The 12,626-nt window shown below is 44.4% G+C and overlaps 1 long non-coding RNA gene across 1 annotated transcript in view; it reads right to left on the bottom strand.

Moving 5' to 3' along the window:
* Positions 1 to 713: 713 nt before the first annotated feature.
* Positions 714 to 12,626, bottom strand: part of LOC121032890 (uncharacterized) — a 253,659-nt gene continuing 241,746 nt past the window's right edge. Inside the window, exon 3 of the long non-coding RNA XR_005791577.1 lies at positions 714 to 1,016. This is a non-coding gene — a long non-coding RNA (uncharacterized LOC121032890). The remainder of the gene's footprint in view (positions 1,017 to 12,626) is intronic.

Here is a 12,626-nt window from a genome sequence, read left to right as displayed (position 1 = left end):
TCTCTCAATATACAGCCAGAACTTATAGCAGCAAAGCAAACATTAAAATACTAATGTAATAGCATTTCTTGCTGAGATTATGAGATTTCCTTCTTTGTGGGATTTTAACAGTCATTTCATTGACTCTCAGGAAATGGGCTGAAAGCTGACAGATGGGCCACATGATGCTCTGGGCATTACAGTTACCTTCTCCAACCCTTAGGTAAAACCAGAGCTTCTGTCCACGTGATCTGGTAGTCCTTGCAGCCAGAGGTTTAGTCCTAGACAGATCACAGGTCCCATCATCCTGTTCTCATTATAAATCCAAACTAAAGTAATACTAACTAACTTTTTACATTAGGTAAAGGGAGAAGTGTACCTATATCACCAGTGGGTGAAAAGGAAATTATGGAAGCCATATATTAGTATAGGTCACCACTGGTCTTCCAGTTAGTTGAGGAAAACATCCCAAAGTGAAAGTTTTTTGTTGTTTGTTTTGTTCTGCTGAGTGACAAGACAGAGCCTAAATGATTGGGAAAAGGGTTATTCTAGGTCTTCCAGAATTTTGTCCCAATAATTGATAGGGAGGTAACAGCCAGAATGTCATTGCTCTTCCTTTCTAAAAAGTGTGAGGTATTTCCCAAAGGCTCATCGTATTACAACATCATGGAAATCCTGCTTAACTGTATTTGTTTTCTTCGGCTGCATAACAAAAGACTCTCAAACTTAATGGCTTAAAACAACAATTAACATTTATTATCTCACAGAGTTACTTTGGGTCAGGAGTTCTGACATGGCTTAGAAGGGTGGTTCTGGCTTAGAGTCTCTCATGAGGTCAGATGACAGCTGGCATTACAGTCATCTGAAGGCTTGACTGGTGCTGGAGGATCTGCTTCCAAAACGGTGCGTTCTCATGAGTGGCAAGTCAGTACCAGCTGTGGGTGAGGCACCTCAGTTCTTCACCACATGGATGTCCCCCATAGGGCTGCTCAAGTTCTCCATGACATGGCAGCCAGCATTCCCCAGAGTCAATGACCCTTGAGAAAACAAGGCAGAAGCTAGATATCTTTTATGACCTAGCTTCAGGGGTCACATTCCATCATTTCTGCAAAATCCTATTGCTTATACAGGTCCACATATGTGGGCAGGAACTATAGAAAATCAATACCAAGAGGTAAGAATCACTGGTAGCCATTGTGGAAGTTGGCCATCATATTAATTTGTCTGCGTTTTCAGCCTATCTTTAACCCACTGTGGCAGTATTTTCTCCAAACCTTGTTTTGTGGTTTTCCTCAAGATGTTAACAAACATTCGGTAAAAACCACCACCTACTCCCTCCTTCTCCCCCACGACGCATACATACCACCACTGCTACCAACATCAACCTCTCATGGTCAATAGAAACATGGCAAACTACATTTTGGAGATTCATAATTCACTTGACATAAAAACTCTGGAAAGCACTTTAGTAAGTAGATGTGTTCGGATTTCACTCAGTATTTCTTAAACTCATTTGACCTTGAATTCTCCTTCATAGAATGCATATTAATGTCTCCCCAAACACTACGCTCAGAAAGACATAATTTAAGAAATGTCTGTCTGCAGTTGTTTCAAATTAGGGCTAATCAGTCTTTAAGTTTGCCTAGTCAATCTCCTAGGAAGTTTCTATGGCTCTGATGTTTGTGGGGATTACATTGAGGTGTGGGGGTTCTGCCTTGATCACCACTCACTTTTCCTCTTCAACAATTCCAATTTCAATATTAACTGTTCTCTAGAGTTGACTTCCTAACAATCATAAGACTTCAGGCAAAGTCATCCAAAAAAGAGTTGGGGGTCATCCGACCACCAATTTTGTATTAGAAGTGTTTCTTTCTTGGTTGTCATATTAAGTTGCATTTCTTCTTTTAAAAAAAAATATAATTTATTGTCAAGTTAGCTAACATACAGTGTATACAGTGCACTCTTGGGTATTTCTTCTTAATAAAGAAAGGAGGGGTGCTTGTGTGGCTCAATCTGTTGGGCATCCGACTCTTGATTTCGACTCAGATCATGATCTCCTGGTTTGTGGGTTCAAGCCCCACATCAGGCTCTGTGCTGGCAGTGCAGAGCCTGCTTGGGATTTTCTCTGTATTCTTTCTCTCCTCTTCTCTCTCCCTCTCTCTCTGCCCCTTCCTTGCTCGGAGTACATAAACATTAAAAAAAGAAAGAAAGAAAGAGAGAGAAAGAAAGAAAGGACAACGTAGCATTAGCAAACTTCCTCTAGTATCTTGAGTTTTAGGGAAGCAGAATAGCATCATGGTCAAGTACACAGGTTCTGAGTGCCTTAGTTCACACCCCTGCTGCACCATACAGGACATGAGTAAGCTTGGATAAGTCCCTTTAACTTTTTGAAAACTTAAAGACTTTATTTTTACAGAAGTTTTAGGTTCACGGCAAAATTGAGAGGAAGGTACAGAGATTTCCCACATACCTCCTGCCCCCAACATGCATAACCTCCCCCATATCAATATCCCACATGAGAGCAGTACATTTATCACAACTGATGACCCTTTTGACACAGCATAATTTGACACATCATAATCACCCAAGGTCTGTAGTTTACCACAGGATTTACTCTTGGGTGATACTCATTCTATGGAAATTCATCATTATCATATTATACAGAGTATTTTCACAGTCCTAAAAATCATCTGTGCTCCCCCTATTCTTTCCCTCCTTCCTCCTCACCACCCCTAGCAACCATTAGTCTTCATACCATGTCCATGGTTTTGCCTTTTCCAGGATGCCACATAGTTGGAATCATACTGTAGTTTTAACTTTTTTATGGCTCAGTTTCTTTAATTGCAAAATGAGAATGAGGATAAAACTTACCTCAGAGTAATTTGTGGGGACTAAATGATATGAATCCCATAAAGCCCTCAGTATTGGTACGTGCCCAGTAAGCATGAGTTCTTGCTGTAAAGAAGGTAGTTCACTTGAAAAGCTGGTGGTTCTACATTACCTACAAAGAACTTCCTATCTCTGAGTTGCTGGAATAATAGGGAAGCAGGTGGGAAAGAGTCTTGACTAGAAAAGAATGCAGGGGAAGCTAAGAGATGGAAAAAGAGCTCAGCTAAGGTCAGGAGGCAGGAGTGAGCCCATGGAAGGGATGGCCATTCCAAGGGATGGAAGGGTTATGAAGGGTGCCCCCAGGACCCAGATTTCCAGCAGTTTAGTGTCTTTGTCATTACAAAGGAATAGTGCAGCTTAGCTAGTGAATTGTAGAGTTAAAAGGTATGTCACAGATTAGGCAATTTGAAGACTCCCTTTATAGCTAAGAGAAAGAACTGGAGAGGGTAAGCATGCTGCCAAGACCCCAAACCTTGTCAGTCATGAAGCCAGGCTCCTGGCACTGGCTTTGAGCTCCTTTCAACTTATGTGAATCTTCATGATCTGTTGTGAAGACAAAATTTTCCTGATAGTACAGCCTCCAAAGCATTCTCTCGAATTGATACTAATGTGCTATATCTACAAATCCATATTCTAACAAGTATCATGGGCCAGCTATGTCACAATAATTGGTTATTAGGACAGATATCTAGAGGATGTGATTAGAGCCTCAAAGTTGCCAAACCACGAAGGAAACCTGGTTCTATGTGCTGTAATGTTGACATTAGTTTTTGTTGTTGTTGTTCTCAAATAAACTTTTTTGAGGTATAATTTACAGGCAATAAAATACAGATTGTAATCGTACAGTTTGGTGGGTATAGAAAAGCGTATACATCCAAATGACCATCACCTCAGTCAAGAACTGGAACATTTCCATCACCTGAGAAAGTTCCCTTTGCAGTAAATCACCTTCTCCCTGCATCACACACCCCCACCCCTGCCCCCAGGCCCAGCAAACACACATATGATCTAACAGTAGACTTTAGTCAACTGAAGTTGGAATAATTCTGACTCAGTGGCTAGCACTATCCTGGTGCCCTGGAGGGAAAGGGCAGAGAGCAGGGCCTCTGTGACTCTGTGATCTACTTTGGAGATTGGCCTGGGAAACAGATGAGTTGCAATGGTCTCTCATATGTCAATTAGGGCCAGAATGGCAATGGAATGAGGTGGTTTGACAAGTCTGGAGATGACTATAGGCCGATAAGGTCAGGGAAATCTTGCAGGTGTGAAGGGCATCTCTGGAAGATGGCGATGTGTGGGTGGTTTGGCGTGAGAAGGAAGGAATGGTGAGGAGGACAGGCAGCTGAGCAAGTGACAGCGTTGTGGGGTGGAGGGGCTGACCTCCAACATTTGCAGCCCTTTCACAGACCCAAGGAGAATGCCCTGCTGGAGGAGGCTGTGGGATTCCTGTTGAGCAGCTGCGAAGGACCAGTGAAATCTGGGATAACAGGATCAGATTGTTTCCATAATTATTGCATAATATAGCGTATGTTGCATTAACATACATTATTTACTAAATAAATGCAGGTTTTAAAAAATGTCCGACTATGAGCCTGCTGCCCTTTGCTTTTGAAAATGGCCTTGGTGCCTCTCAGTTCCTTGGCCAGCTCTCCTGGGCTTTGGGGAGCCCCAGAGTGTGAACATTTGCCAAGCCTCTAATGACAAGGCCCCATTAGAGTGCATGGCTGGGTTCCTGGAACCACCGGTTAGATGCAGAAATGGAGCTGGAGAATTAGCTTGATGCATGTTCTGCCAAGGAGGGACATGCATTCCCAGTGGTGGCAGCTCCCTGGAGGGTGAGGCAGATGGGAAGGATGTGTCTAGGTCATTAAAGCAGCGCCACAACCAGCAGGCAGGCTCTGAACACCACTCCAACCTACTCCAGTTCTGGGAAGTTTAGGAATCCCTGTGGCCACCGGGGCTTGTGCTGTCAGTAGCAAGGGACATTACAAAATGAAGAAAAGGAGGAGCAGGGGGGTGAGGCGTGTGAAGTCATGGACAGAATTGACTACCTAGCCTATGACAGGCACCGGGAATGGAAGGGAGAATCAGACACTGTCCCTGCCCTCAGTGAGGGGGGTGGAAGACAAATGGGGCCAGTTAATATCTTATGATTGGTATAAAGTGATAGAGCCCTGTTATGGGTTGAATTGTGTCCCCTTCAAATTCATATGTCAAAGTCCTAACTCCCCATACCTCGGAAACGTGACTTTATCAGGAGAAAGTCTTCACAGAGGTAATCAAGCTAACGTGTCCTTTAGGGTGGTGCCTGATCTAACTCGTCTGTTTCCTTATGAGAGGGGAGATTTGGACACAGAGGAACAGAAGATGATGTCAAGGCACAAAAAGATGGCCATCCACAAGCCAAGGGGAGAGGCCAGGAACAGCCCTCAGAAGGACTCTTCCCTGCCAACACCCAGATTTCAGACTTCTGGCTTCCAGAACTTTGAGACAGTAAATTCCTGTTGTTTAAGCTACCCAGCCATGCAGCCCTAGGAAACTTAATGCAGGCCCTACTGGAGAACACTGCAGGGTTCTCTGAGCCTGAGCAGAACGAGGTGTCAAAGAAATTGCCAGCACCAAGGAACATCTAGGCTGAGACCCGAATGACAAAGGAGATATCCAGTGGGGAAGAGAAGGGGCAGACTTGTGTCTGGCCCTGCAGGGTGGATGGGCTCACCAGCCTATAAACAAGGCGTGATGGCTAATTGCCTGTCATCAGTAATCAGTTTGACATGGAGCCAGCAAACCTCCGAAGTCAGGTTGGGGGTGAGGGAATTGGCTGGGGACTTTGGATTTCCGTTCATCAATGTCCAATCAACAGGGAAGCTTTCTGAATGGAAACAAGCCAAAATATTTGCCCATAAAATTCCTTTCTGGACCATGTTAAATTGGAGATCCAGTAAAGAAGATGGGGCATTGGTTAAACAAAGGTAGCAGCTGAGATTTTTCTCCATTAAAATGCACAAAAAATGAAGCATCTTGGGATGCTGGAAGGATAATACTTGCTTTGCAAATGGGTAGAAAGAGAAAACTTTTAAAACTAAGAGTTTGGGCCTGCAGTTTTGTTTCTTGGGAAGGTCACATGAGGATGAGCAATGAACTTTCTCAGGGCCAATTCCTGGACAGCAGATCCTGTTTTATCGTTCAGAGAAAGGCAGGGTCTAATCTCCAACATTTTGTAGGCTGTCTAGAAGGGGAATAAATCTGAGACCGCCTTTAAATACTGGGTTTCAATTGCTTTCTTTCTTCCCTGGGCAGATATACGGGCTTGAGGTATGATTTAGTGCCCGAGCCCAAGGGACTGGTCTGCTTCTGCAAGATGGAGGCAGGGCTTTCCAATTATTTTTGTGTTTTCTGCCGAGGACGAGTCTCCATTCTCAGTAAAGAGACATTCAGGGCTGGGGATTCTTTCCTCGGGAGGAAAAGTGAGAGACCACAGTTACTGTTGGCTCCTACCACTCCTAGTGTGGGGACAGGGCCTATGTAAGGATGATGATGATGATATAAGAAGAAGAAGGAGAAGAAGGAGGAGGAAGAGGAGGACGAAGAGGAGGAGGCGAATTGCTATTGCACTTGAAGGAGGAAGTCTTTGTTCTAATTAATTAAGCAGGTAACTAGGATCTAAGAGTTGATTATATTATTGGAAGCATAGGGATTCCTGCTGTAACTGGACAGCAGGATCTTCCACTTGGCTCCCCAGTCTGAACTTACCCCCAGCCACAGTCACCTGAAAGAGAGGCATCCTCCCTCAAGGGAGGATTTGGGCAGGAAGGGGAGGAGGGCAGCATGTTCCAGATGAAGCCAGGGAGGTTTAGGTGAGAACTAGCAAAACATAACTGTGTTCCACGCAGGGACCTGGCTCCTGGCAAGCATGACCCATTGGATCTGTCTGGTTCTCCTTGATCTCATTGAGCAAATTAGCCACCCTTCCTCTGGCCGGAGCAGCACATGATGGGGTGGGGAAAAGACCTGGAAACATTTATTCCAATACTGTTCTTTTCTGTGTCTCTTTAATAACTATAATAGTTGAGAATGCCTCCCACGTACCAGGTATTCTGATCAGGATGTTATGTACTTTCTTAATTTCAGGTGGGTTTACTTTCTGACAGGGGACTAGAAGCTGTGATCTTGCCAAGTCCTCTCCACAGTCACGGGCCTCCCTATGCCAAGCTTTGGGAAAGCTTTGGGCTAGTGATTGGCTCAAGGTTGGGGACTGATTCAAGTTAGACCAAGAGACACAGTCCTGGGAATTTCATTGGAACTTACTCTTTCTCAGAACTAGCAGCTAAGTTGTAGGCAGAGATTGCTAACTGTGTGGGTAATGTAAGCCTGGGGAGCTTGTAGGAGCCCTTGTGGAAAGGTCCAGCCTGGGACGAGAGCCAGGGCTGAGAAAGAAAATCAGAGAGGAAGTCCTTCTGACTTTGTTTAAGCACTTGGATCCCATGCTACAGCCTGAGCTAGATGTTCTTCAGACTTCCAAATCAAGTGAGGCTATAGGTCTTACCTCCTTTTCAAGCTGGATTTCTGTTGCATATAATCAGAAATGTCTCAGCTAATGCATCTGTGGATCTTTCCAAAGAAATAAACCATTGCAGACAGTTTATTGTCAAACTAAAGTAGAAAAAACACACCTAGTGAGATATAAGGGTTCTCTGAGCCTCTGTAACCAAAAATAACTCCCCTGCCACCACCTCCAGGCTGAACCTGAGTCTCTGAAGATACCGCTATATCCACTCTTTTTAATTTAAGATTAAATGCATTAGTTAACTGTAAGAGTGGTACCTGAAGATATCAGCAGCTATGAATATCTTTGTTTGAGTTCATTGGTCTGGCTTTGGTCACCTATTGGGGGTGTGGAGAAGGAAGCCTTGAAAGGAGTGGGTGTGCTGAAGGCATTTTGTTACATGAGAGGGGCTAGGGAAGGTCTAGGGAAGGTGGTTGGGGTGACTAGGGAGAGTACAGAATACAGGAGGCATTGAAGACATAGGAAGGCATTGAAGACATAGGATGATGGAAAATACCAAAGGTTTTCTTGGTAGAGATGTCACAGGAAGTATAGTAAAGACAAATTCTTCCTGAGTCCTGGCTTTGCAATGGGCCACCCTAGCCTTAGACAGTACTGGAATAGACGCCACACAATACGTACTACTGAGAAAGACTGGGGGTGTGACCTGGGTCAGGCTCCAATGGGATTGTGGGTGTGGGTGCCATGGGTGGCTGGGAGATGAGTGTGGTCTGTGCAGGGCACTGGTGTGGCAATGGGTGTTGGTAGGCATATTTGGGGGAATGGATGTGGCCTGAGATAGGCCCTGTGTGTGCGTCTGTGCATGTGTGTGAGTGTGTGTAGTGCTGGTGGGGCTAGAATCAGGAGGGGGCTTGTCTTGGCGGACAGGCAGCTGTCTGCTAAGGGGCACTTCCAGTTGTAATTGAGAAATGGCAGTGCACTATCTCTCCCAGAGTGAGATGATAGTAATTAATTGTTCATTGATCTCTGCAGGTCAGCTAGAGGTCAGGGAAGTTACTCCAGTGGCCTTCCAGTTTGCCAGGCAGCCAGGAGCCGTGGTTGAGACCTCAGTGGGAACCGTCCTGTGCCCTAAACCCTGACGAAAGGTGACAGGATAATTATGGTAACCTTAATGTCTGTTATTACAAATAGTACACAAGTGAGCCATTCAGGAAAACCATGCCAGCACCATCTAAGACTTGGGGAGGAGGAGGAGGAGAAGGAGGAGGGGGAGGAGGAGGAGGAGGGGGAGGGGGAGGAGGGAGAGGGGGAGGAGGCGGAGGAGGGGGAATGTGTCTGACAGTGGATATTTTTCAGCATGGAGCAGAACCCTGCAGTATGATCGTTGTTACGGTCACTATCAAAAGCTCAAGTAAGTGTCCATCTGGGTATGAGGCTGTGCCTCATAGATCTCATCGCTGATCCATATAGATGATTGCAGCCTGAGACAGAACTCTCACGCAATCTGAAGGGCACACACACAGTGAGTGGGAAAAATAAGACTAGATCAGGCCCCAGCTCTTCTGCAAAGGCTTCTCCCATCTGCCACATTCTCCTATTCTCTGATATTCTCCAGCACATGATAAGGGCATGAATTTTCATCTATGCAATGTCTTCATTCAACAAATATTGATAGAACCCCTCTTTTGTGCCAAGCTCATGTTATGTGTATATTCCTGCAGAGCTTATAAAGGTCCCAAGCTATCATCCTTGTCTATGTCTTCCCTCCCAATGAGACCGTAAGCTTTTGGAAGGCTGGAACCATGTTGGATATCTTAAACAACAGCCATTTATTGAGCATTATATTGTGCTAGGCACATGGCACATCCATAATGCATCCATAATAGAGTCCACAATGCTTAACACAAGGGCCACACATGTACTAGTTCCTTAATAAATATTGACTAATGAAAAAATATGAAACCTAATTGTTGCATTGATCATGGGGGTAGTGAAGGGTGGGGTGAGGGTGCTATGGTGGTTCACTCCTTTCTCCAAGGTGAAATTCAACTCATTATCCTTTCTAGTTTATCTGCACTTGGCTATGGGGTGAGATTATTCACAAAGTCTGCAACTGTGTGAATTTTCTTCATGAAATATACTATCTTTGAGTTATGTTTGAGCTCATAGAACCATCTTGTCTGCAGTTCAGAGGCATAACATTTTAACTCAGAGGAGAGCAAATGGTTCAATGGAATAGTGTCCAGTTTCTTTCCAAATGTTAAGTTTTCTTTCTGTGCACCTGAACTTCTCTGTTGGGCAGAGTTGGACGTAGTTGCCTTTTGCAGCTTTCAGGTGCAATATAGCTCTCTCACTGCAACAACGCTTCATCCCATCCATGCTTCCACTCTAGGGTCACCAATCACCACCCAATTCAAAGGATGCCTTTGGAACACAGTGTGGTGAAATCTGCTCTTTTTCAAGCTAAGACCCCAGGCTCCAGGGGTTTCCTCCCACCTCTTAGGCTGTTTTTTTCAGTCTCCTTCATGGGCTCCCTCAGTGATCTTCCATCTGACCTATGTGCACATAGCAATGGCTGCCTGTACATCCTATTTCCAGACAGATGTCCCTCCCCAGTCCCTATTTCTTTGGACTTCTTGGACAGAAATCTCCACCTGAATGTCCCATAGGCACCCCAAGTTCAGTAGATAAAAATTGAATGCATTAGCCACATCTATTTTCCTATTCTCATCTCCAAATCTGCTTCATTTAATGAACGGGATCTTCATCCATGTTACCCAATCTAGAAGCCTGGGAGTCATCCTGAGCCTCTACTTTCCCTCACTCCTCACCCCCAGTTGCTCCCCAGGCCTTGTGATAAACATCTCCTGAGTTATCTTCTGTATCACTATTATATTTTTCACCTGCAGGGCCACTAACAGAATTTAGTCCTCACCTTCCTTGTAGGTCATTGAAATGGCCATTTACATCATCTCATTTCCTTCCTGGTGGTCCATTTTCCATCCATGTTCACCCTATGATTAAAGATTTTGTAAGAAAAGCAGATTACGGGTCTGCCCTCTTTAAAGTTGGCCACAGTTTTCTGTTTCTTCTAGAAGGTCAAGAAACCTGTGATAATCTGCTGCCCCAAACACTGTCATTCCACATGTGACAGCCATCCCATGCGACTCCCACTGTCCTTTACACACCCCTATCCCTCCAGGTTTCATGGAGAGATCCCTCAACTACCTGAGAAAGTCCTACTCTCCTTTAAGACCCGGTCTCTCGGGAGCTCCCTGCCATGCCCTCCCTCACCTCTGTGACCAGGCAGAGTGACAGTCTCCTTGCTTCCATAAATTCCAAAAGGTATGCCAATACTTACTATGAGAGCTAATATTTATAAAGTATGTGCTATATGGCAGGTACTATACTAAGCGCTTTGCTTATTGAGTTAGTCCTCACAATCTAATGAAGTAATCCCACCTTTATTCCCATTTTACAAACGTAGAAACTAAGGCTGAGACATGGCCCAACTGGTAGGGTTGGGACTGAGCCCATATTCCCGCACAGAACTCCCACTTTGAATGCTTGGCTCCACACTATCTCACCTCCATAGGGAGCTGGTTTCGCTTAGAGGTCCACCCTCCCCACTTAAATGTGAGCTTCCTCCAGGGGAAGGATTTGCTTTGTTCACTGGCTTTTTTTCTCTTAGCCCCAGTGCGTGGCACATCACAGGGGGGCTCAGCAATTTGCAGAAAGAAACTAGTTCTGACTGTCTTTTCCAGAATGTGTTCTACTTCTCAGATTGTGCCTTTTGCCATCTAAAATGTGGAAAAACTTAATTTTGCCTCTGGTTTCTTCATGCCCAAGCAAGCGAGAACTTTCTTATCCTGGTATTTATCTATTTATCTATGATATATATACCCTGAACTCTTTAAAATGATTTTCCAAAATGTAGAGTTTTGAAGGCCGAAGGGCTGGACAGAAATCATGTCCTCTCCGAAATGTCCCTTCCTCTCCCAGGTATCAGGCTCTTTTTAAAATTAGCTTCTGAATATGAACGACCCAGCTCTTTAAAGTTTAATGTCCCAGCCATTTTAATTGTTTCTTTCAAAGTACAAAAGAGCAGCTGGGCCACCACATCGGCACTAATCACTTGCCAACTTTCCTTTTTACAAAAACAGCTAAGCTCTTTCTGAGATTTAAAATCACTCCATCTGAGACCCCGGCTTGGCACCTACCTTTGCACTCACATAAAAGGAGCCTCATTTCTGCTTTTAAGAAATGTGTTGCAGAAGCAATTTTTGATTTTTTTCTTAAAAAAATATAGTAAAGTATAATACAATTTTTAGTTATTCTTTTTCTCCTCTTGCCCTTCTCTACTTGAATTGTCCTGAGACAGTGTTGCCAGATAAAATACAGAACACTCATTAAATTCGAATGTCAGATAAACAAAAAACACTCCCTTAGAATGCCTATGTCTCATGCAATATTTAGGATATATTTATATTAAAAATTAGTTGTTGTTTATTTGAAATTCAAGTTTACTGATGTCCTTTGCTTTTATTCGCTAAATCCGTCAACTCTAGCCTGGAAGCTTCCTGTTTCTACCAAATGGATAATGCTAACTTACATGATGAACAATATTCCTAAAATAAATAAGTAAATAAAATAAAACCAACATTGGGTCTGGAGATATCTCATCACGCACACACACGCCCACAAGCTCGCTCATCCCTGATAAACAATTCCTTTCTTGCCATCAATCTAGTAGGATAAATGAATGTAATTTCTGGAATCCTAAACAGTCCTTTATCAACGAACTACGCGCACGTCCTGAAAACGTACATGTGTTTAGGAGACTCGGGACCCAAAGGGAAAAAATGGCACAGTCCCTGTCCTGAGGTCACAGTCTAGCTTTGGTGCAGCAAGAAAAGAAAATGATTTATCTAAGTTGCGGCTTAGTACTTAGATGAGTACTGAAGAGGGTGGCAGCGAAGGGACAGAGCAAGAGGAGCCGGTCAAAGGGTGGGGGCGGGAAGAGGTGTGCATTCCCTTTGTAAACCGCAGGACGCCCCCTCCACCCTGCCCCTCCCTCCCGGACTCCGGATCGCTGGCGGGGCGGAGTCAGTGCCTGTCAGAGGCACGCCCCCTGGGGCACTATTTGGCCTTGGGTCTGAAATTGATTCTTTCTGGATTTCAGGGCAGCAGCAGCAGGCAAGAGCCCCTGCTGTCACTTCCAAGACTTTTATAGACTCTGACAGCAAAGGAA

Source organism: Herpailurus yagouaroundi, unplaced genomic scaffold (assembly GCF_014898765.1).
Source record: "Herpailurus yagouaroundi ecotype Mexico unplaced genomic scaffold, PumYag 142, whole genome shotgun sequence".
In the NCBI taxonomy this organism is placed as follows: domain Eukaryota; kingdom Metazoa; phylum Chordata; class Mammalia; order Carnivora; family Felidae; genus Herpailurus; species Herpailurus yagouaroundi.
This window is presented reverse-complemented; position numbering and strand designations above follow the sequence as displayed.